Below are 24,931 nucleotides of genomic sequence, written 5' to 3' on the forward strand. Positions count from 1 at the left end.
CTCCCCAGAAGCAGAGGTATCCCTCAGCTCCTAGGGGGAGGTGCGGCCACGGGGTTCTGTGCGCTGCCTCTGCCTGCAAGCACTGCCCCCACAGCTCCCATTGACCGTGGTTCCCCTGAGGGATGTCGCTGCTTCTGGGGAGGCGTGGAGCCTGGTAGGGAGCCTGCCAGCCCTGCCAAACCCCGCCCCACCCCAGCACCAGCATGGGTCCCAGGCCGTGCACCACCACCCACTCCCCACAGCACCAGCAGGGGTCCTGCAACACCCCCCTGGGTCTCCCTCCCAGCATCCATGGCACCTCCAGGCCGCCCCACTCCCCAAGATTTAGTCAGGAGTATATAGTACAAGTCATGAACAGGTCATGGGCCATGAGTTTTTGTTTATTGCCTGTGACCTGTCCATGACTTTTACTAAAAATACCCATGACTAAAACATGGCCTTAGATATGAGTAATTTCCACATACAGTACTTTAATGGAAGTTACTTGGATCAAAGATGGGAACAGAGAAGAGAGAGAATCAGGTCTCTGGTCTTATAGTAGAGCCTTCATTTTCATTCCAAGTTACTTGTCTCTTCCTGTGTGGAAATGTCTGGGAAGCTAATACTTCCCCTGTTCTTGCAATTCACACTGGGATTATGTCTGTCCCCTATGCAAGTGTGTAACGGGAGAGTAAGTTCTTGCCCTCTCTCCTGCCATTCACACTTGTGCAGGGCCAGCCACATTCTGTCCCTTAGTTTCATTATAGTGTCAAGGTTGCTGCTATATTTCAGACTAACTACAATTTATATATAAGGAATTTTAATTTTTTTTAAACTATATAAAAGAAAATGTACGGACATCAAACAGTGAAGGCAACAATAGAGTGAGCTATGCCCCTCAGAGTCACATGCATTTTATCAAAGTCCTGCAGCACAGGTAGCCCGTTAGTGTGAAGCACCAGTAGAGGGGATGTTATTTACTTTGCATTACATTTTGCCTTCATCTTGCAGTTTCAGTTCTTCATCTCCTGCCCTAAGCTGTTGTGTCATATTGCTGTAGTCTCTTAAAAAGCTTTCACCCTCCACACTAAGCTAGCTCTGTTTTGGAGATGTTTCCCATATCCAAGATTTGGAAAGTGCTTTGAGATCAGCCAGAATGGAAGATGCTAAATAAATGCAAGATATTTTTATACCATATCGGTATTGCAATGCCTAGGCATACTATGGACTGAAATAAGGACATCAAGGTAGCCTTAGTCACATGACCCTGGAAAGTATAATTTAAGAGATTCAAAGAGTTAAAGGCTATAATGGACCTCCTATATATATAGAAAGGCATCCAGTCTTGATTTAAGAAGATCAAGAGATGGCGATTATATCACTTCCCTCAGTAGTTTGTTCCTGTGGTTTATCAACCTCACTGTTAAAAAAATTGTGCCTTTCTTCCAATTTGAATTTGTCTGGCTTCAGCTTCCAGCAATTGGGTCTCATTATGCCTTTCTCTGCTAGATTAAAGAACCCTATAGCACCCAGTATTTCCTCCCCATGACAGTACTTACTTACATGCTGTAATCAAGTTACCTCTCAATCTTCTTTTTGATAAAATAAACGGATTGAGCTCTTTGAGTCACTCACTGTAAGGCATTTTCTTTAGCCCTTGAATCATTTTTGTGACTCTTTTCTGTGCTTTGTCCAATGTTTCAACATCCTTTCTGAAAGGTGGACACCAGAACTGTACAGAATAATCCAGTATCCATCCCACCAGTGCCACATAGAGGTAAAAGCACCTCCATACTCCTCCTCACCATTCCTTTGTATATACATCCAAGAATCGCATTAGCCCTTTTTCTACAGCATCACGTTGGGAGCTCAAGTTGAGAGTTGTTTGTACACTATAACCCCTAAATCCTTTTCAGAATCATTGCTTTCCAGGATACAGTCCCCAATTTGGTAGGTATGGCCTGCATTTCATGTTCATAGATGTATAACTGCGTTTGGCTGTATTAAAATGTGTTTTGTTTGAATAGGCTTAGATTACCAAGCAATCTGGATCGCTGTATGTGACTGCCCTGTTCTTATAATTATTTACCACACCACTAGTCTTTGCGTCATCTGCAAATTTTATCATCAGTGATTTTATATTTACTTCCAGATCACTGAAGAAAATGTTGAACAGTGGCATGTCCCTTCTCTGGCTCCTACACGGCGGCGTGGCCAGCTGGCTGTGCACATTGCCCCGTCCACAGGCACCACCCCTGCAGCTCCCATGGGAGCGCTGCAGGGGGCATTGGAGTGAGTATGAGCCAGAGGGGGGTCATGCCGCTTCTGGGAGCCGCATGGTGCGCCCCCCGGCCCTGCGCCCCAGCTGGAGCGCCAGAGCGGGGACATCCAACTGCTTCCGGGAGCCATGTGATGCAGCCCCCGACCCTGCGCACAGGCTGGAGTGCCAGAGTGGGGCCATGCGGCAGCTTCCAGGAGCCGCTTGGTGTGGCTCCCCAACCCTGAGCCCCTGTTGAAGTTCCCGGAGCAGGGCAAGCCCCAGATTCCACTCCCCAGCGGGAGCTCACAGGCGGCTTAAAACCTCTTCAAAGCTTGCAGGCTGGATGTAGCCTGCGGGCCATTGTTTGCTTACCCTTGATTAACAGTTACCTTTATCAACAAAATTAGTAATCTCCTCAAAGGATTAAATCAGTTTTATTAGACAAAGGCTATTTCCATCAAACCATTAATTTCCCAACTGTAGAATACAGTATTCTCTAGCTGTCACTGATGCACCAATACCATCAATGCCAGGAAATTAATACATGATATCCCTGGGTTTATTATTTCTCCTGGTTTTTTGTTTGGCTTTTTTATAGTTTGGTTTTTTTTGTCTCAGCCTTAATTTAATGTTAATGTCAGCTTTTAAAATTTCATGCTCTTCATTTTCAAGCCATATGTTGTACTTTAGTTATTTTAAGTAAATTGTATTCTCACTAAATAATCTAAGCAGTTTATTTTACATTTTCCACTAGCTAGACCATGCATGCTGATTATGTTCTGCATCAGCAGGCCCAGTCACACTATATTATATCTTTACCTAGCAAGCCAACCACAATAAATTATATTCTGAATTGGCAAATTCTGTTTTATCCAAGATTTAGCCTTGAAAATTCAGATATTCTGGACATAGCAACAATTTATGAATCGGGACAATTTGGCTATTACATGGATAACCAAAAAAGTCACAAATCCTGCTGTAAAAGCTAATCAAATAGGGATTACAAAGGAATCAAGAATGCACAAATAAACATTTGACATTCAAAACCCTTTTAGTACTAGAGCGTTGTAAGTGTTATAGGTTCAGAAGAGGACATAATTTATATTAGCTCTAATATCAGAGTTTCTCTGTTGAACACTGTGGACGGGTATTTCATAGAGAGTTCAAGGAACCTAACACAATAAAAAGCTATTTTTCTAACATGATAAAAAAGTACAAACAGAGTGCTAGATTCTGATCTCATTTATGCCAGTGTCAATCCAAAGTAACCCCAATGAGCTCTGGATAGACATTGGCTTAACTGAGCAATCTGGCCCCGAGTAAGAAGCTATTCAAAAAAAAAACCCCAAACCCTCTAGAATTGCAGCAAAAGAATTAGGCGCTTCAGTTAAAAAAAAAGTCTCTAAATGTCTGAGCCAAGGCCCATGAAGTCAATAAGAGTCTTTCAGTCAACTTCAATGGACTTTGGGGTCACATACTAAATTGGTAAAATCTGATACTTGAGAAGGAAATCTAAAAGTACTTGATAACTTAAGGACTATAGAGAAGGCTGCCTTATGACCCCCCACATATGCTCCATTTTTACATATGAAGAATATAAATGAAGCAGTTAGGCGCTAGCATGGTTAAAAACACTGAAATTCTTCAGCCTTCACTTTTTCAATAAGAAACCTCGAAGTACTTTACAACAAAGAGTTCAAACAGCCCTTTTTCTTCTGTTCACAAAAGATGGTTATATTGTCTATTTTTCCCCTAGCAATAGTCAGTCAAATTGATCATTTGAAAGAATGTCCTAAACATCGGAGAGTGACCAAACAGCTTCAGAAAAAGGTGTTGCTTTTTGGGGTGGGTTTTTTTGTTTTTGTTTTTTGTAAACCAGAGTAGGAGAAAAGGTTTGAACCAATCGACAAGTTGCTTTCTCCTCTGCCGCACTAAGGGCCTGGACGAAGGCTGATTTAAGTCAGTGGGAGACTTTCCTTTCCCTTCAATTGCCAATGGATTGAGCACTAAATTTCAAGATCTGACAGGTGCTCTGCCTCTGGTCCATTATTCTAGGCTGAGTGAGAGTCAGGGAAGGCTAAGCAGATAGTGCAAGGGATAAGGGGCAGCAGTGACAAGAAATGGGATTATAAATGAATACAGGTGTGTGGGTCAGATGTTACTACTGACAACAGGCAAGCTTTCACAATTCCTTTTCTATCGCAGCCAAATTATTATAACTCCAAACATTTGTTTACAGTTATCCACCAATTTTTCAAATGTCAAGAACCTGTATTTCAGGATATTTTCTCTATGGATAAGTTTATACTACAAGCTCTTTGAGCTAGGGACTATGTCTATCTATGAGCTTGAACAGAATCTAAAACAATGGGGCCCCTATCCTGATAAGGGCCTCTGGGCACTACCACTACAAATGTTTCATAATAATTATGCTAATGACAAATATCATTATTAGTGATTCAAGCTATTGACGATATATAGCAACCTGATAGTTTATATTACTTTTACTTTCTCTTCCAAACTATGAAATCCCACTTACTGTAACTCACCCTCAATAATGCAGTTACTATTAAGCAACCCGGTGAAATTGTGCTGTTTATGTGCCTTCCATCTGAGCAGACAGAGTTCCAAATCAATGCCTGAAAATTTTTTTAATCAATTAGAGACCAAGTCTAGAGAAAAATCAGACTTCCAAGCTTGAAAAACTGGGCTGCAATTCAAAAGAGATAGAGGTGTTTTTAGTTGAATGAGAGCCCCTGGTCATTCTTCGGTCTCTCTTCATTGGAAGGACACAGGAGCTAGTTTTGGTAGTACCATACCAGATTATCCTCTAGTATAACTCTATAGAGCACTAACTCATAGTATAAAATTCTAAAGTGAACTTCAGGGGAGGGCGCAAAATGGAAAATAACATGCTCCCTAACAAGACGTTTCATAGTCTGACCGTAGATTGTTCGCAACTTTGCACTGAGATGCTAGTTCTCTGAGAAACTTGTATTATCAAGGGACTGCTCCTTCTTTTGCATGCTATCGTGTATTTAAATGTATTATTCATAAATCATAAACCAATGAATTGTGAAATAATTTATAACTGCCATATTCTGGCCATCAAAATGTACTGCATAATAGGCTGCAACTGTTAACGCAGAAGGTAATATGGAGGTTTCAGTTCCAATAAATCACTTTTTCAGATGCTGTTACTTCATAAACATCAATTGCCATAGGCTAAAATAATGTTTTAATGAATTGTTTCAATTTGGATTTTTGGATTTTAGTTTTAAAAAGACTGTTCACAATTAGTGTAACTCAACAGCAAGCCTTTGATTGCATCTACTTCCTGGTCAGGGTGCTACATATGCCTTTTTTCTGTTACAAGATTAATGGTATATTGACTCCATGATTTAGACCTCTTATTATTCTAGGTTGAGTATATGATTGATAAAGACTAAGGATGACAGCAGTGTTCTGTACTTTAATACTCCAAAGTTGTATATCAAATTGTAGTGATGTCTCTACTATGGGCCTTACTTTTGAGCATCAGTAGATCATTGGCCAGAGTAGCTTTTTTTAACCTGCTGTCCTCTGAAAGAGAGAAAGATGCTGCTTCTCCGGTATGTTAAAAATGGACACAAAACCTTATTATATCCCGGTCCTACACCCTGCAGAGGTATTACTGCCTTGTTGAAGTAGAGTGTGTGTGTGTATGTGTGTGTGTGTGCGTGTTGAACTGCATATCCCTATCACTAGAAGGAATGCTTTAACTATGTTTATCCCAAAAGGGTACTGTAGAGAATATAATAGCATCAGAGATGCTGAAGTGCTATTTGGTGAGTCCAACTTGTGTAATTTAGTCATCTTAATTTTTAAGCAAGACTGTGGATGATCTGAAAGATGGGAGAATAGTGAATAGTTCAACTTAAATACATTTGCACTCCTTTTAAAATAAACACTTTTCATGATCATTTGTTCAAGTGCAGTTTTGTTCATATAGATATTCACAGCAATTTTGAATTAACTGAAATTCATTTAATCAAAAATGAAATTTGTGGTGAAACAACATTAATTTTAGGTTGAAGCAGAAATAGTTTGAAGGTGAATCTATCCAGTCAGGGTAAAGAAGCAATAGCATGTGACTTATCTGACCAGTCAGACATCTCAAATATCACATTGCAGATACTGACTACTTCAAAAGAATATTTGCAATGAAAATGAATTGAAGAGGTACAAGTAGCAAACAAATGTAAAAAATCAGTCTGTTCATGGACAATTTGGGAAGAGGAAAAAAATCTAAATTAGCTGTGTTGTCCATTGTCCAATTGTTTGCTCAGATTTACTTGAGCTGAAAGATTTACATTCTCAAAACAATTATCTTCTGGGAAGGAAGGTACATTGCCAAAATCGTGTCCTTTTAGTCCAAGAGGTACTGATTTCCAGATGAAATTTTGAACCAAGGTTGCAAGTGTCCTAATAGAACCTATTGTCTTATGGAATTTATTTAAAAGATACAAAGATGAACCCCAGGATCTTAGCCAATATTTTTTCTCTACATAAAACAGGTTCTCACAGTTAGGTTACCTTACTTCTTACCTTGCTTACTTACCTTACTTCTATTTGACTGTGCATTTGATTACCTAATCCTAGAAAGAAGCCTGGAGAAATGGGACAGAACTGAAGCAAAACTCCAAGATCTTACAGATTTAGCTGTAAACTATCACCTAAAGCAGAAGGGATTTGGTGAGGTGTGGAGGTGGGAAAGTGTAAAGCCCCTCACCCTGCAGACCTTAAGATCCGCCAAGAAAGGACTCCTCAACTCCACTGAAATAGAAGCTATCAGCAAAGCTGACTGAACCTCCACACAGATCCACTGCCCATTTCTCCCCTAGCACCATGTGGCTATGTCCCTTTCAGCTTCACAGAAGACTCAGAAACCCAAGAATCCAAGCTGTATTAACACCCAGACAGATTTCCATGGGGAAATCCAGACGTTCTTCAGGGATAACCAATCCCTGCAGCAAATCCTCCTTTTTAAGAGCAGGTTCGACAAACACCTGTCAGGCATGGTCTAGATAATACTTAGTCCTGCCACGAGACTGGAGTAGATGACCTCTCGAGGTCTCTTCCAGTCCTGTGATTCTATGATGCCAGCTAATAGCTGCACTTTCACATTCAGTAGAAACTATGAGCTGCTCTCCTCCACTTTCTACTTGACCCGTCACTTCAGTTTTCAAAATGCAGCTCATCTGTTGCAGTATTTCCTGGAAAATGGAAAAAGGACTGACATTGCCTACTTCATAGTTTGTCCTTGTAATGGGGTCGGCACTCACCTCTCATGGACACCCCCTTTCTCTGACTGATATGCCTGCAATCACAGTATTTTTTCAGGGTGGCACCCACCTTTCCTGGACAGCCCCCTTTTGATTGGTTGGGTGTGAGCCTGTTTTTGATTTTAGTTCTTTCAGTGGGGTGGCACCTGTCTCTTGCGGGCACCCACCAGTTGATGGTTCTCTTGGTGGGTCTTCAGTGACTCAGCCCTCCAGCCAAGCCACATATGCTGTTCCCCGCCTTCTGGGGTATACAATCTTTTCCTGGCCTTGGTATGGGGCCGTAGCCCTAAGGCCTCTTCCCGGAAGCAATACCTTCTTCAACACCCCAACTGGGGCCCACCTTGGTACCCTCGGCTGGTCTCCTTTCAACAGCTCTCCCTACATTCAATCTTTAACCAGACCATCTTGGTACCGTCGCCTGGTCTGGCCAGGTCCTGGTCTCAGTCCCCTGGGCTCAGCCTGCCCATACTGACTTTTTCATGGTCATGCTGCTCTTCTATCCATCTGCATTTTCTTGATCCATCCCACTTCTATGGATCTTGACCTATTCAGAGTAATTAATTCTTCCAGATGGAATTGGCTGGGGTGTGTAAAAGTGTCAGTGAACATGAGCTGAATTTCCAGTATACATGGGCCAGTTTTTGGATGGAAGCCATTTGAAATTCAGCAGTTTCCACCCAAAACCAGGCAAAGCTTAGTAGAATTTTTTGCTCAATTTCAGTTTGTTTTCAGATTTATTTGTGAAATTTTAGAGGTTGGGCTAATGCAAATACATGCAAATAGAATCAAAGAAAAAGATTTGCATGAATTTCTGGAAAGCAGGTCAACTAAATTTCACACAGCAATTCATGAGAATGGTTTTACATAGACACTGGTGACAAACAAAGATGACGTCTCTCACTTCTTCTGTTTGGCATTGCCATTGACTTCATGAGAAAAAGTGTAGACAGATACAACAAAAACATTGCATGATTTAACAGTACATTAGAAGGCAAAGGGATAGAAAGGTAGGTCAATTCTCACCCCTTGGTATTCACATGCAAGCCAGTGGGACTATCCAGAAGGAAATAATGTCACAAATTAGCCAAGAGGCAGCTGACCAACAAGATTTGGTCATCAAAAAATCTGTCACTTAAAGACCAAACTATGAATCTTCAACTCAAATGTTTTTTCAGCCTTATTATATGGACATGAAAGTTGGAAATCCACAAAGGGTATAGACGGATGTCTAAATGCCTTTGAAAGCAAATGCCTTAGGAAAATATTCAGTATTTTATGGAATTTGTCAAAAATGCTGAGATTCATCAGAGAATTCAACACCCTGGATCACTAAAGTTATCCAGAATAGAAGATGGAACTATCTGGGACGTGCATTAAGAATGAAGCCAGAGCATTTGCCCCGGCAGGCATTTCATCGGGCAGCTTGAGGAACACACAAACAGGGCTAACTGAAAGAATTCCTCTGTCAAACAGTATTCAGAGAGGGGGAATTTATGGGACTCAACAACATAATGACATGCAAAGAGTCGCCTATGATAGGGGTGGCAGAACCTCATTTGTGCCCTAAGAGAGATTTGATGGTGCGGAAAGGATTCAGATGCAGGGCAAGAAAAGAAGAGGGAACAAGCAAGAGTGGCAGAATATGTTTGAGTTGACTCAGTTCAAGGCTTTGGGAGGGTCTGACATTTTCAGTCATGTCCTCAGGAGCAAACACACCAAACTCTTAGAATCCTAATGAGAAAACATGGCATCGTATTCCCTCCCTCCCCCCATCCCCCTACCCCAGGTGATTTACAGTAACTTACATTGAAGGTAATGAATTACAGCTGCAGGTTCTTTGTGTCAGTGTGGGAATATTCTCCAGTTGTACAACTGAGATAAAGAATGCCATTCTAATGAAGCCATGCTGGATGCACGTATTGTAACACTCAGCAGAAAACGTATAAACAAAGGCCCCAAGAAGAATCAATTGTAGCAACCTTGCTTTTGAACACCATTAGCCTCAAATACAGCAATATAGAATTGATTACTGCAGGCAGCTGGTGCATTATTAAATTCTTAGGCACACAAACAAAAAGCACTCATGATAACTGACAGCTGATAAAATGAATCACTAGAAAATATTAAAAAATTAATTGGTAGGGGATGGGAGTATATGTTATTCAGAAGCATTTCTATGGTGCTTATTCCCATAGTATTATGAGCATTTAAATATCTGTTTTGTTTGATTTTCTTTGTGTGCTAATTTGATTTAGTGGGCTTTGTCTCAGAAGGTCAGTACTATAGGTACCTGGAGCTTATGTGTAACCAACTAACCTTTGAATAAACACGTGGTTACTATAATTCCATTTTACTGTAGGAATAATGAGCCGGCTCAGTCTGTTCTGACAGCAGAACTTCTACCTGTGGATAATAACACATAAGAAAAAATTGCAAATTTGAACAGTCATGGATGCCCATACCCTGAGTTGCTCCGGTTTGGAACAAAAACACCACAATGCATGTAGTAGCGTTACTCAAACTTAAAAAAAACCTTCAAATTTATAAGAGGTCAGTTTTGAGGGTTAACTAGGACTCCTCATGAATCTAAATGCAATCTTATTATTACATTAATACAGCAAATACTATGGAAATAAAAAAAAGTATCAAACATATAGATTTCTTCAGTACCAAAATGTACACCGGCCACAAATCCTACGCATTTAAAACATGCACCCCTGATTTGGAATTACTGTCCCTGCACCATCCTGAGCTGAACAGGCAGCAAGCATCCATTTCTTTGACTTGGCTGGTATCCTTCTCCTTATGGTTATCTTCTTGCTGCAGTTAGTGAAACATCCCTGTAAGCATCAGCCCTCAGGACAGAGATCTTCACCTCCCCTCTGATATGGCTATCTCGCTCTGGGTCTGGTTGAAACAACTGAATAGTTGGGTGCCTTTTTTACTTTACACTTGGGAGTGGAAATGGCCTCCACCCTTCGAGATACCCTACTGAGCATGCTGCAAGGGCTCCTGAACATTTTCCTTTGATTACCTGCTAGTCCCAGATTAGCTGGAGTCCATGGACAGTTGCTCCACTCTTCTGGCAAAAATAAATATCATCTGACTACTACTGTTTAAAAGGGACAGTGACAGAAGCATGGGTTACATATGCAAGTTTCTTTCCCATTCTTATCAATGTAAAAGGGTTTGCACACCTATAGGTATCTTGATGTATTACAGTAAAATCATCTTCTAGCTACACAGTAAGTTGTTTTCAAACTAAGATCTTTGGAGTTCATTCGGGTGATCCTCTTGATTTTATTCTGATTCTGAGAGTTCTGCTTCCCCACCATATAGTCCCATGGATCAGCACTCCACTTGCTCTGCCTCTAAGAAATGAAGAAAACTTTACAAGAGCTTTCCCTGTTGTATCTAATGGTTGTGAACCATTCAGAGCACTCTGCCTGGTCTTAGGCCTTGTCTACATGGGAAAAGTTTTACCAATTCTTGTTATACAGATGTGTGTATATATACACATCTTCCCTCTGTGACTTTTTCCAGTTAATCTTAAAACCCTTCCCAAGCAACACAAGCTATACCAGAAAGGGGCCCTCATATACTGAAGTAAGAGTGTCCTCTCACGGAATCATACTGGCTTAGCTATACCAGTTTAAAATCATATCTTAGGTTTTACAGAAAAAAACCCTCTCCTGTGCAAACAACCCTATAGAGAGTGTGAGTAAATACATTGTTTTCAGGTGCCTTCTGCCTGATGTATTTGAATTAGACAGTGTGGTGGCCACCTCAGATGTACGAAACACAGACTCATCTCTCACAATTCCTGTGATGTGCTGGAAGAAGGGGGCAGAGGAGAGAAAGTTGTCTTCTTAACCTTATCGCCTACTCAAGTCCCAGGAAAGGAAGAAGGAAAGAAAAGAAGATAGGATGAGAGTGGAGCTCTCTCACATAAACACACAGTCCTAGGAGGTAAGTATTTGGGAAGGAACCTGCACAGTAGGATCTTTGTAATGACATCGTCTGTGAAATCTGAAATCTGACTTGCAGAGTTGAGGGCACAATCCCAGCTGCATCTCTATGGTTTGGGCAGGATATCAATGATTAAAGTCACAGAGGACATAGGAAGACCTATAAAGCCTCAACTGGGATGATTCTTTATCGTGACACAGCCTAGAACTTAGTTCATTTTAAATACATATAAAATGGTGGGGTCTAAATTAGCTGTTACCACTCAAGGAAAAGATCTTGGAGTCATTGTGGATAGTTCTCTGAAAACATCCACTCAATGTGCAGTGGCAGTCAAAAAGGTGAACAGAATGCTGGGAATCATTAAGAAAGGGATAGATAAGACAGAAAACATCATACTGCCTTTATATAAGTCCATGGTATGCCCACATATTGCCTTATTAAATTCATGGGATGCCCACAGCTTGAATACTGCGTGCAGATGTGGTCGCCCCGTCTCAAAAAAGATATATTGTAAAAGCTTCAGAAAAGGGCAACACTAATGATTAGGGGTATGGAACAGCTGCCATACGAGGAGAGATTAATAAGACTGGGACTTTTCAGCCTGGAAAAGAGACGACTAAGTGGGGATATGATAGAGGTCTATAAAATCACGACTGGTGTGGAGAAAGTAAATAAGGAAGTGTTATTTGCTCCTTCTCATAATATAAGAACTAGAGGTCACGAAATGAAATTAATAGGCAGCAGATTTAAAACAAACAAAGTATTTCTTCACACAGCGCACAGTCAACCTGTGGAACTCCTTGCCAGAGACTATAACAGCGTTAAAAAAAAACTAGATAAGTTCGTGGAGGATAGGTCCATCAATAGCTATTAGCCGGGATGGACAGAGATGGTGTTCCTAGCCTGTGTTTGCCAGAAGCTGGGAATGGGCAACAGGGGATGGATCACTTGATGATTACTTGTTCTGTTCATTCCCTCTGGGGCACCTGGCATTGGCCACTGTCGGAAGACCTTTGGTCTGACCCAGTATGGCCGTTCTTATGTTCCTCACCCAACCCAGAGTCATAGACTTGGAGATATGGCTAGAGTGGCACTGGGGAATGCTCTGGTTATAAAAACTCTCTGGTCTGTGACCAGTTACCAGAAATTAGGAGCCAGAGCCCACCACAGCTCAGGGCCATGGCCATAGCTTCCCACCTCCCAAATCAGGGAAGAGCAGGCAGGGACAGAAAAAATTTTCCCCTGCCAAGGGGCAGCTAGGGACCAGAAGCCCAGCCAGAGCAACCTTAGCCAATGACAGGAAGCAGCCAGATCCTCCTCCAAGGCCAGGACGGCAGCAGCCAGCACTGGGGGATAGCCACGCAACCACAGCCCTCCATCCAGTCCAGGGCAAGGGACAGCCAGGGGCAGAGCCTCAAGGAGCTGAACACGAACCCAGGGAGATGCTAGAGAAAGACAGGAACTGCTATGTTCCTAGAGCTCATTCCAAGCTGCAGCCTTGTCAGGCTTAAATGCTGTTAATTAGGACATTTGCTGTCATTCATGTAAATAAGATAATGCATAATTCTCAGATATGCAAATTAGGTCATTAGGCCATTTATGTAAAACCTCCAGGTATCTGAACCTTCAGCTGTAACAGGTATTCTTACTGACTAGACTTGCATCCCACAGAGAAAACTCAATCCATGCAACTTCTGGATTTTGTCATAGTGCAGTTCATTTGCTGTATTTGAGATGAAAATAGAAAGCAACGCACAAACAAGCTCAGACTCTCGATCATTTCATCAACCCAAGTGGAAATGTCTGTCTGCCATATAAAGATAATGAGAGAAATTTGTTTTTAGTTCTGTTAGCTCAGTCAGTTAATGTACTCATGTGTGAAATTACCCAAGGGGGAACTCATTGGCCTCTGATTTGATCGGCTGTGCAGAATATGCTGCAAAATGAGTTAGTTTTGAAAACAGAGGGCCTCACCAAACTACACAGGATTGCTGATTAGAATAAAGCACCGCTGGGGACTGACTGTCCTGACAGCATCAAGCATGTAAAGAGGAATATGGAATGACATGAACTGTGCTCCAGCGAAAGGCTTTGTGTAGATTTTGTTGCTCTTCATCAGCATGTTCTCAGGAGGTTACTCCTTTAAAAGGGTTAACATTTCATGGATTAATTGGCCTGGTTTGATTGTTAATTCTTGTTGAAATGATTTGCTTCTCCACCGTTTCCCAACTGGAGAGGAAAAAAGGTAGCAGTTCTTACATTTCAGATGCTTATCATTTAATATGAGGCAGATAATATCTCCAAGTTTTCTGACTTCAGCTCGTCATCTAATAGACATTTCCTCATCTCAAGACTTAAGAAACACAGTTAGGTTGCCATCAGCTGGTAGTCTGATGTTTCATATCAGTCCCTAAGAGGCTTAGACTGCCGCTATTCTTATGAAATGAAATTGTAATTGGAGAACCCCATCGGAAAAATCTGCACTGCTCTTGCAGGTTGTTTCCAGTTCAATGGGCTGGATAAAAGAGAATTTGCATTTTCATAACCATAAAAAATAATGGTGATGATCATTATCATGATAGTTTAGTGCAAAACCAAAATTAGCAAATCACTGAGTTTCTTTGTTTGTATGGGCTTTTCTGCAGAAGCACATCTGTCTGTCTTTGTCATTTACGCTATTGTTTTGCCCCAGTGCCAGCAACAATGTGGCTCTGTTCAGCAGTAACAGGCAGAAGCACTTGTCTGCAAATTCCCATATGACCAGGGAAGAGTATAAAAATATTGCTCGGGCATGTAGGAATGAAATCAGGAGGGCCAAATCGCACCTGGAGCTGCAGCTAGCGAGAGATGTCAAGAGTAACAAGAAGGGTTTCTTCAGGTATGTTGGCAACAAGAAGAAAGCCAAGGAAAGTGTGGGCCCCTTACTGAATGAGGGAGGCAACCTAGTGACAGAGGATGTGGAAAAAGCTAATGTACTCAATGCTTATTTTGCCTCTGTCTTCACTAACAAGGTCAGCTCCCAGACTGCTGCGCTGGGCATCACAATATGGGGAATAGATGGCCAGCCCTCTGTGGAGAAAGAGGTGGTTAGGGACTATTTAGAAAAGCTGGACGTGCACAAGTCCATGGGGCCGGATGAGTTGCATCCGAGAGTGCTGAAGGAATTGGCAGCTGTGATTGCAGAGCCATTGGCCATTATCTTTGAAAACTCATGGCGAACGGGGGAAGTCCTGGATGACTGGAAAAAGGCTAATGTAGTGCCAATCTTTAAAAAAGGTAAGAAGGAGGATCCTGGGAACTACAGGCCAGTCAGCCTCACCTCAGTCCCTGGAAAAATCATGGAGCAGGTCCTCAAAGAATCAATCCTGAAGCACTTACATGAGAGGAAAGTGATCAGGAACAGTCAGCATGGATTCACCAAGGGAAGGTCATGCCTGACTAATCTAATCGCCTTCTATGATGAGATTACTGGTTCTGTGGATGAAGGGAAAGCAGTGGATGTATTGTTTCTTGACTTTAGCAAAGCTTTTGACACGGTCTCCCACAGTATTCTTGTCAGCAAGTTAAAGTAGTATGGGCTGGATGAATGCACTATAAGGTGAGTAGAAAGTTGGCTAGATTGTCGGGCTCAACGGTAGTGATCAATGGCTCCATGTCTAGTTGGCAGCCGGTGTCAAGTGGAGTGCCCCAAGGGTCGGTCCTGGGGCCGGTTTTGTTCAATATCTTCATAAATGATCTGGAGGATGGTGTGGATTGCACTCTCAGCAAATTTGCGAATGATACTAAACTGGGAGGAGTGGTAGATACGCTGGAGGGCAGGGATAGGATACAGAGGGACCTAGACAAATTGGAGGATTGGCCAAAAGAAATCTGATGAGGTTCAATAAGGATAAGTGCAGGGTCCTGCACTTAGGACGGAAGAACCCAATGCACAGCTACAGACTAGGGACCGAATGGCTAGGCAGCAGTTCTGCGGAAAAGGACCTAGGGGTGACAGTGGACGAGAAGCTGGATATGAGTCAGCAGTGTGCCCTTGTTGCCAAGAAGGCCAATGGCATTTTGGGAGGTATAAGTAGAGGCATAGCGAGCAGATCGAGGGACGTGATCGTCCCCCTCTATTCGACATTGGTGAGGCCTCATCTGGAGTACTGTGTCCAGTTTTGGGCCCCACACTACAAGAAGGATGTGGATAAATTGGAGAGGGTCCAGCGAAGGGCAACAAAAATGATTAGGGGTCTGGAACACATGACTTATGAGGAGAGGCTGAGGGAACTGGGATTGTTTAGTCTGCAGAAGAGAAGAATGAGGGGGGATTTGATAGCTGCTTTCAACTACCTGAGAGGTGGTTCCAGAGAGGATGGTTCTAGACTATTCTCAGTGGTAGAAGAGGACAGGACAAGGAGTAATGGTCTCAAGTTGCAGTGGGGGAGGTTTAGGTTGGATATTAGGAAAAACTTTTTCACTAGGAGGGTGGTGAAACACTGGAATGTGTTACCTAGGGAGGTGGTAGAATCTCCTTCCTTAGAAGTTTTTAAGGTCAGGCTTGACAAAGCCCTAGCTGGGATGATTTAATTGGGGATTGCTTTGAGCAGGGGGTTGGACTAGATGACCTCCTGAGGTCCCTTCCAACCCTGATATTCTATGATTCTATGATTCTAATTCCCTCTTGGAGCAGAAATTCCCCTTAGCTGCACTGCAAACACATTTTTATTTCCTTTTGTTCTGATTTCCCTTCTAACTTCATGATATATGCAGAATGACTTGTTCTCGTCAGACCCAGAAATTGTATTTTCCTCCTTTTAATAGTTTTTCCTTTTATTTTCATCTACTTTCTTTGTAGTTATTCAGGAAAGATGAAATCCAAAGCACTATTTGCTCCTTGGCAAGAACCTGCCTTTGCACCCAGTTTCTCAACTGGATTATTTTGAGGCAGTGTTCCTCAGTGACTGATCTGTATGGACCAGCACCAGTCCCTGAGATCTCCCTGACACAGTTTAGGAAGTTTGCAAGCTGACCCCTGGTATCAAAAGGGTTGAGAAACACTGTTTTGAGGCACAAGGATATCAAGTGGGGATAAGAACAAACTTTGAAAGGTTTAGAGGTTCATTCTGGATAAGCACCCAGAACTTCAGATACTTTTCTCCAAACCCCAGTTAATTTGGAAAACTTGCACTATCAGGCTTTTCCACAAAATGTCTAGTTTCATGGATCCAGATGGGAAAGATATATTGCAAGAACAGACTTTCACAGAGTTTTTAGGAACTTTCATTTCCACCCATAACTAGAGATCATAGTGCTTCACCAGTGTCCTGGCAGGAGCCTATAGTAACCACACATCAGAACTATTGCCTAGAACCCCTGGTCATGCAGCTAAATCATATGATGTTATCTTTTCCACTAACCCTGACTGGGTGAATGTATTCTGGCATCAATTCCCTATGGAACATCCCTAGGATATATAGCAGAAACATCCAGCCACTCAAAATCAGTAGGTTTGCTGCATATTCCGAGCATGTCATGTCATACATGTTATCTAGGCCTTGTTTTGTATGATTATCTTCAGTGTGACAAGCACGTAAAATACACTTTTTATAAATCAAAAATTTAAAAGTGTTACTTGTATAGTTTTTATTTTCACTGTAGGTACTGAATAAGGTGAGGAGAAGTAATCTTTATGGCTTTCTAATATTTTGCAAATTTCAGTAACATCAAGTAATCTACACTGAGGGCTTGGATTAGGCTGAGATTTAGATAAATCCTCTAGTAACTGCTGTCAAGCGCAGCTGTCAAGCTGTGATGTATAGACTGATTTAGTGCTGACTAGGTCACATGTTTTGGGGAATGTCATAAATGTTCATTATGATGATGAGAGTAGGAAGGTAACTATAACAGTGGTATTTAGTTTCTTTCTCCATAGAAGAGATCTCTGCATCCTTATCAGATCCAGCAGGATATCTCTATGTTTCCATGTCTTTATGTCATCAAGGCCCATGCTGTGCCTGTCATCCTTTTTCAGATTAAAGAAGTCTGGATGAGAGTCCTTAGAAACCCACCAGCACTGCTCATTAATTGGTAGAAGTAGTCAATACTGAGCAACATGAAGCATTCAGTCAGCCTGACTATATTACGACATTTACAGCTCCAATTCAGGCTGGAAATCAATTGTTCAGGACAGGAACTGTCTCTTTTTCGTGTCTGTATATGTAGCTCCCAGCATAATGGATGGAGCCTGGCTTGGTTGAGATCTCTAGGTGCTACCCTCATCCATGTAATTACCATTAACCCCACGGAGGGTTCTGACCTATCTATGAGAATACACAGAGAAGTTCATTTTAATCCTCCATCATTTATCTGCCATAGTATCAGCAAAGGTCCCCCTAGAAAAAATAGGCAGCGTGGTAATTCTAGCTGGCTTTAGCTCTGTTTCAGAATTCCTTTTCTGACTGTAAGGAAATTTCCATCTACTGCACTGAAAAACAGCTAGCTTCTCCTGACTGATTTGGCCAGTGCTGTGGATTCAGTATCAGGGCTGGAGATTATAAATATACAACCTTCTCTTGCTGAGTTTCATTCTGTTTTTTGTTAAGTGTGGTCTTAGGTCAACTAAGGCAGTGTTCTCAGCCTAGGGGTCCTGCCCCCCCCCGGTTCTTCTCACATTTGGAGGCGGGGGGCAGTATGAAAAAGGCTGAGAACCACTGTTCAAGGGAAATTGTGGTCCACCACCACTGAGATAGATCTTTGCATTGGTCAAGGACAGCAGAGAAGTTTTGAGCTCATTATAGACAGAGATTGCTAATGCTTCCCTGTGGAAGGGCAGAATGCCAATTGTGAGGCACCTGCTTAAAACAAATAATTTGATTAAAGAGCTAACTATCTGGGGGATTGTCTCTCTCTTGCTGGCCCATCACTGCAGTTACAAATGACTGGATCACTTGCTGTTCTTCTGCTTGAACATTGCAGGATCAGTGGCAGGGTGTTCTCAGTAGAGAGATTCCTCCTTTCTAACTCGCTCCCTCTTGCCCATTAAAACCCAGATTTAGGAAGTTCCAGAAGGCAGGGCAAGGTTTAGTTGCTTCCCTGACTTAATTGTTGTTCATGTTTATTTACCTCCTAAATAAACAATAGCTCCTAAAAGGGCCCAACTTAGAACAGGGCCACACTGTGCTAGATCCTATACAAACACACATTAAGAGGCAGTCCCTGCTTCATAGACCTTGCAATCCAAACAGAGAAGGCAGACAGATGGTGGGAGAAGGTAAGTATTATTGTTCCTGTTTTACTAATGAGGAACTGAGGCACAGAGAGATTAAGTGACTTAGATCATCCAAGATCTATGGGAGATCATCCTTCCTCTCCATGAGATGATGTTGCCACTGGTTATATTAATTTGGGTGAATTATGTGTTCATTGCTGTCAGGTGTCCAGTTGCCAAGGTTCTGGAGGGGTTTCACGTATAAATATTTAACTAACTAGAACTACAGAATTTTTTGCCATATTCCATTTTTAATGTTCCATTTTTATCCTGTTTAGTATGGATGGAAATGAGTCTCAGTGAGATCTACAAGTCTAGAGTATTTTTATTAGGTCTGTCAAGCAATTACAAAAATTAATCGTGATTAATCACATCATTTAAAAAACTAATTGTGATTAATCACACGATTAAAAATAATTGTGATTAATCGCACAATTACTCATGCTGTTAAACAATAATAGAATACCATGTATTTAAATATTTTTGGATCTATTCTACATTTTCAAATAAATTGATTTCAATTACAACACAGAATACAAAGTATAAAGTGCTCACTTTATATTTATTTTTATTACAAATATTTGCACTGTAAAAAACAAAAGAAATAGTATTTTTCAATTCACCTAATACAAGTACTGTAGTGCAATCTCTTTATCATAAAAGTTGAACTTACAAATGTAGAATTATGTACAAAAAAATAACTGCATACAAAAATAAAACAACATAAAACTTTAGAGCCTACAAGTCCACTCAGTCCTACTTCTTGTTCAGCCAATGACCCAGAGAAACAAGTTTGGTTACAATTTGCAGGAGATAATGCTGCCCTCTTCTGGATTGCAATGTCACCTGAAAGTGAGAACAGGCATTCACATGGCACTGTTGTAGCTGGCGTTGCAAGATATTTACGTGCCAGATACGCTAAAGATTCATATGGACATTCTTCAACCACCATTCCAGAGGACATGCGTCCATGCTGATGACAGGTTCTGCTTGATAATGATCCAAAGCAGAGTGGACTGATGCATGTTCATTTTCATCATCCTAGTTAGATGCCACCAGCAGAAGGTTGATTTTTTTTTTGGTGGTTCATGTTCTGTAGTTTCTGCATGGGAATGTTGCTCTTTTAAGATTTCTGAAAGCATGCTCCATACCTCATCCCTCTCAACTTTTGGATGGCACTTCAGATTCTTAAACCTTGTGTCAAGTGCTGTACCTATTTTTAGAAATCTCACATTGGTACCTTCTTTGTGTTTTGTCAAATCTGCTGTGAAAGTGTTCTTAAAACGAACATGTGCTGGGTCATCATCCAAGACTGCTATAACATGAAATGCAAAAAGAAAAGGAGTACTTGTGGCACCTTAGAGACTAACCAATTTATTAGAGCATAAGCTTTCGTGAGCTACAGCTCACTTCATCAGATGCATATTGTGGAAACAATGCATCTGATGAAGTGAGCTGTAGCTCACGAAAGCTTATGCTCTAATAAATTGGTTAGTCTCTAAGGTGCCACAAGTACTCCTTTTCTTTTTGCGAATACAGACTAACACGGCTGTTACTCTGAAACCTATAACATGAAATGCGGGTAAAACAGAACAGGAGACATACAATTCTCCCCCCAAGGAGTTCAGTCACAAATGTAATTAACACATTATTTTTTTGAATGAGGATCATCAGCATGGAAGCATGTCATCTGGAATGGTGGCCAAAGCATGAAGGGGCATAAGAATGTTTAGCATAGCTGGCGCATAAATACTTTGCAACAGCGGCTACAAAAGTGTCATCCAAACGCCTGTTCTCACTTTCACATGACATTGTAAATAAGAAACAGTATGTCCTGTAAATTTAAACAAACTTGTTTGTCTTAGCGATTGGTTGAACAAGAAGTAAGACTGTGTGGACTTGTAGGCTTTAAAGTTTTACATTGTTTTTGAGTGCAGTTAATGTAACAAAAAAAATCTACATGTGTAAGTTACACTTTCACGATAAAAAAGATTGCACTACAGTACTTGTTGGAGGTGACTTGAAAAATACTATTTCTTTTGTTTATCATTTTTACCGTGCGAATATTTGTAATCAAAAATAATAATCTAAAGTGAGCACTGTACAGTTTGTATTCTGTGTTGTAATAGAAATCAGTATATTTGAAAATGCAGCAAACATCCACAAATATTTAATAAATTTCAATGGGTATTCTGTTGTTTAACTGTGTGATTAATTTTTTTTGAGTTAATTGTGCGAGTTAACTGTGATTAATCAACAGTCCTAATTTTTATATTTTTTGCTGGGCTTCTGAGTCATATCTGACTGTAGAAAAAGAGCAATAAGTTAGAAAAATGAAGAGCGATATCTTTTTCAAGCAATGGTTCACCCAAAAAGAGGAATTACATAACCTATGGGAACTTACAGTCCAGTAGTTCAGTTATATGCAGGGTAGCAGTACAAAGTGATGCACTCAAACTCCATTTCTTAGAGTAGTTTATGGAACAGCTATTTTTGAAGTTGTTTCTTTTACTGTCTATTAATACTGAATCTAAAGGGAATGAGGTTTTGTGGGTCAAGATAAAAAAATCCTTACACAGATACAGCAGTAGAGCACTTCAATGAATACAATTTTCAGTAAAACAAAAAAATTTCATTTGGGGAATCTAACAAACTCTGTACAGTGAATAGCATTTGTAGTCAATTTTCATTTGGTTAACATAGTATGTCTTAATCTCTTCAGAAGTGCTGCTTTCAAAGCCCATGAAATCAATGGAAAGATTCCCATTGATTTCAATGGGCTTTGGATGAGACCCAAAAGCTGCTGGAAAAACTATCTGATAATCAATGACTGCTCTCCCTCACTGGCCTGCGATATATATATGCTTTATCTCCATTGAATGAAATAGGCTGAAACTCCAGCAATGCTATTAACAACTTTTACCACCTTAGCACGGCAGAGAGCCAGAGACTTAACTTCTAAGAAAGTGATTATGATAGAAAAGAGAGAAAATAAACAAATGCAGCTCCAGCCTGTAACTTCTTGTTTCCAACTAGGAATGTGTTAAAGATTATCATTATATTTTGTTGTTGTTAACTCCTAATTGCACTAAGTAATCTAGACATTCAGAGCTTTGTACGCTCTGCCAGTGTGGGCTACAGGGCTCTGAATTGCAGCGCACACCAAAGTGTTGAGGGCTAACTGTCCCGTGTCGGCACTGCTGGTGTGACCTAAAAGGTACCTAGTTCATGTTAACATAGTCCTCTTTCAACAAGACTGTGTTAACCTCAACGAGGTACCTTTTAGTTTGCACCAGCAGTCTCCTCATGAGGAAGTTAGTGCGCAACACTTGGTATGCTCTGCAATTCATACCCCTGTAGTCTGTGCTGTGGTGCAATGTAAACATAGCCTCAGAGATAACCCTGGCCCCAAAGAGCTTACCATTTTCAAATGACAAAAGCAGACAAAGGGCAGGGGGAGAGGATAACCGCATATAAGCAAAGTATCCAGAGAAGGAGAGGCACATCTTGTTAGTTTTTTCCCCTCATCCTGTCCCCAGACAACAATGTGAAAGTGGGGAGAGTGATGCAGTCAAAATAGGCTTTATTTTTGTAAATATTATGTAATTTTCAAAATTCCCTGTTCTCTCCCCTTTCCCTTGTTACCTTTCCTGCCTCCACCCCTGGCTGTCTTCTCTCTCTCTGTCACCTCTCCCCTCGTCCTCTTTGTCTCTCCCTGCTTACTCCTGGATATCTGTACCCCACAGCTTCCATAGTGTAGGGATGAGTTCTCGGTGTGGGTTCTCACCCCAAAACAGTTTTGTGCTCAGCTCCATTTTTTTAAGGCTGCTGCAGGCTGTATGATGCTGTTGCTCCGTGAGCTGCTTTTCCCCACTATCCCTGTGACTGGCAATTGTCCTGGCAACTTAGTGAAGGAGCCAGGCATTTGGCAGTGGGTAGGGGACTTACAGGTCCTTGCAGAATATGGGGTTCGGGGTATGCAGGTCTGCCTCCCCACTGCTTCCCTTGTTCAGTTTCTGGTGCTCAGGGATGTCTTGACTTAGCTTGCAGCAACAGAAATGAAATTCAACTGCCAACCCAAAGTAAAACTCCTGAAATCTGGATGGTTATTGGAAAGTTTGTGCCTGGGGTTTTAGTTTGGGCTTATTTGTAGACAGAAGGGTCCACTGAAAAGCAGACCCTCTACTACAGCCAAGAGGTGCCAGAATTCATGTATGAGGAGAAAAGGAGAGAATTGAGGTGTCCACAGGGAGTGAAAATTAAAATGAAACAGAGAGGAAAAAGACATTGGATCGATTGACTTGGGGTTTAATTACCGCAGGGGGGAGATCTCTGCCCAACCACTCCTTGCAGGCTTGTGACTCATGGAAGGAATCTTTCAGCAGATTTGCTCTCGCATTCTGCATTGTGTTTTTGGCTGGGTGATTACATCAGATCACACTGCCAGATGACACGTGAAGACCTGGTGACATGCTTGGAAAAGAGCAATTAATGACTGACGAAAAGCAGAGCCCTGCCTTCTTTCCATCTACAGTCCTTCTGACATGCTTTAAACTTTCCCCATTATGGTGCATTCCCTTCTGAAGTGTATTTGTTACACTCTCACTGTGGAAAATGAAAGCAGATACAGACTTATCATTGGGGTTATGCTTCTAGCATTTTCAAAAGCCCTCAAAGGGGCTATTTCTGAAAAATGCCAAATGCAGTAGGATTAACCACAAGCAGAAATGTTGGACACAAGCTGTGTAGCTCAGTGCGGTGATAGCAAATTAATAACAGGAAAAAGTTAGCACCTTTATAGAAAACTTGTGTTTGACAAAATTATTTCCTTACAAGCATAAAGAAGTGGGGCAGAACTGCTGAAGCTCTTGCGTGAATAATTTAACTCAGTCTGGCCTTCTAGCACTGCATCTAAATGAACCAAGAGAAACACATTTGGCACCTGTCAAAGTTCCATAATCAGCTAGGATTAGAGAACAGATTTGTGTCTCCCTTGTGTTCAGAAGGTAGCCCATAATTGGTTACACGATTGTAGTTAGCTGTTGGCATTTTCATTCATTCTTGTATTCCTGACCACAGCTGAACACTTGCACTTTTAGAACTCTTGCTAAATACAAAATCAGTTCTATGTCCTTTGACCTACCAAGTTGCGCCATGCGGTTTGTCCTCTGGTGAGTCTTGAATTCAGATCACTTTTGATTTCTTTGTGAGAGGGGGCTTTGCAGTAGGGAAGTTGATTAGGGGTGTGCATGTACCCTCACATCACATCTTTGCCCATTTCTACAAGTGTACTGTTTAAAGATTCTGAAAGTTAATTTTTCTTCCTTTATTGGGTTCATGGTTGGTACAGCTTAGGATGAGCGTAAAGGTGACTTTAAGCCTCATTTACTTCTCTTTTGATCCTAGATAAGCTGGAGTGGCCACATGGTTGCTCTGACCTATGCCAATTAGAATGGCCCACTAGGGACCATTCCACTGGCTGGAAATTAGCGGAGTACATTGTGCTCTGGTATAATTCACACTCCTTCTGCTGATGTGGGAGAAGCAAACAACATAAAGCTGTTTATGCCACCTTTCCACCATCAAAACATTCTTCCGTTGCTAAGGAAATTCTCAGCTGCCCCTTTAGGGCCGCTTTAAGGTCACTTTGTGCTGTTCCAGCAGCATACAGTGACCTTACAGGGGACTAAGGATCAAATACTTTATTTCTGATTCCTATGGACTTCTGGGTTCCTGCCTCTACCTCACTTACAAGTGCTGAAATATTGCCAGAAAGTCTATTTGTGTGATATTTGCAGCCCAACCTGAAGCAGGATATATCAGAAAACTCAAAAGAAGGTCTGGTCTTGTGAAATTGCCTATCAGATTATGCAGACTCAAGCTTTGGATAAACATCTGATCTTCTGTGTGTACATTCCAACCTTTTGAAGCCAGCCCAGGGCTTCTTAAAGCTATAATCCCTGACTTTTCTGAAATCACATTAAAGCATGTGCAGCCCTATTATCTGCTTTCTGAATTCAGCTTACACACAAAATATTTATTGCTGCAAGTGAACTACCTTGGGCTTTCATCCAGGTGAATAAAAACTGATGTACCACCAGGCACCAATATATGGTTAAGTAAATATCAAAAGAAACTAAAAATATA

The 24,931-nt window shown here is 41.3% G+C and overlaps 1 protein-coding gene across 1 annotated transcript in view; it reads left to right on the top strand.

Moving 5' to 3' along the window:
- The window catches only part of SLC35F1 (solute carrier family 35 member F1), a 387,569-nt gene that overhangs the window by 357,754 nt on the left and 4,884 nt on the right, over positions 1–24,931 (top strand). The gene's annotated exons all lie outside the window — the stretch shown is intronic.

This window comes from Lepidochelys olivacea (assembly GCF_965140295.1).
Source record: "Lepidochelys olivacea isolate rLepOli2 genome assembly, chromosome: 3".
In the NCBI taxonomy this organism is placed as follows: Eukaryota; Metazoa; Chordata; order Testudines; family Cheloniidae; genus Lepidochelys; species Lepidochelys olivacea.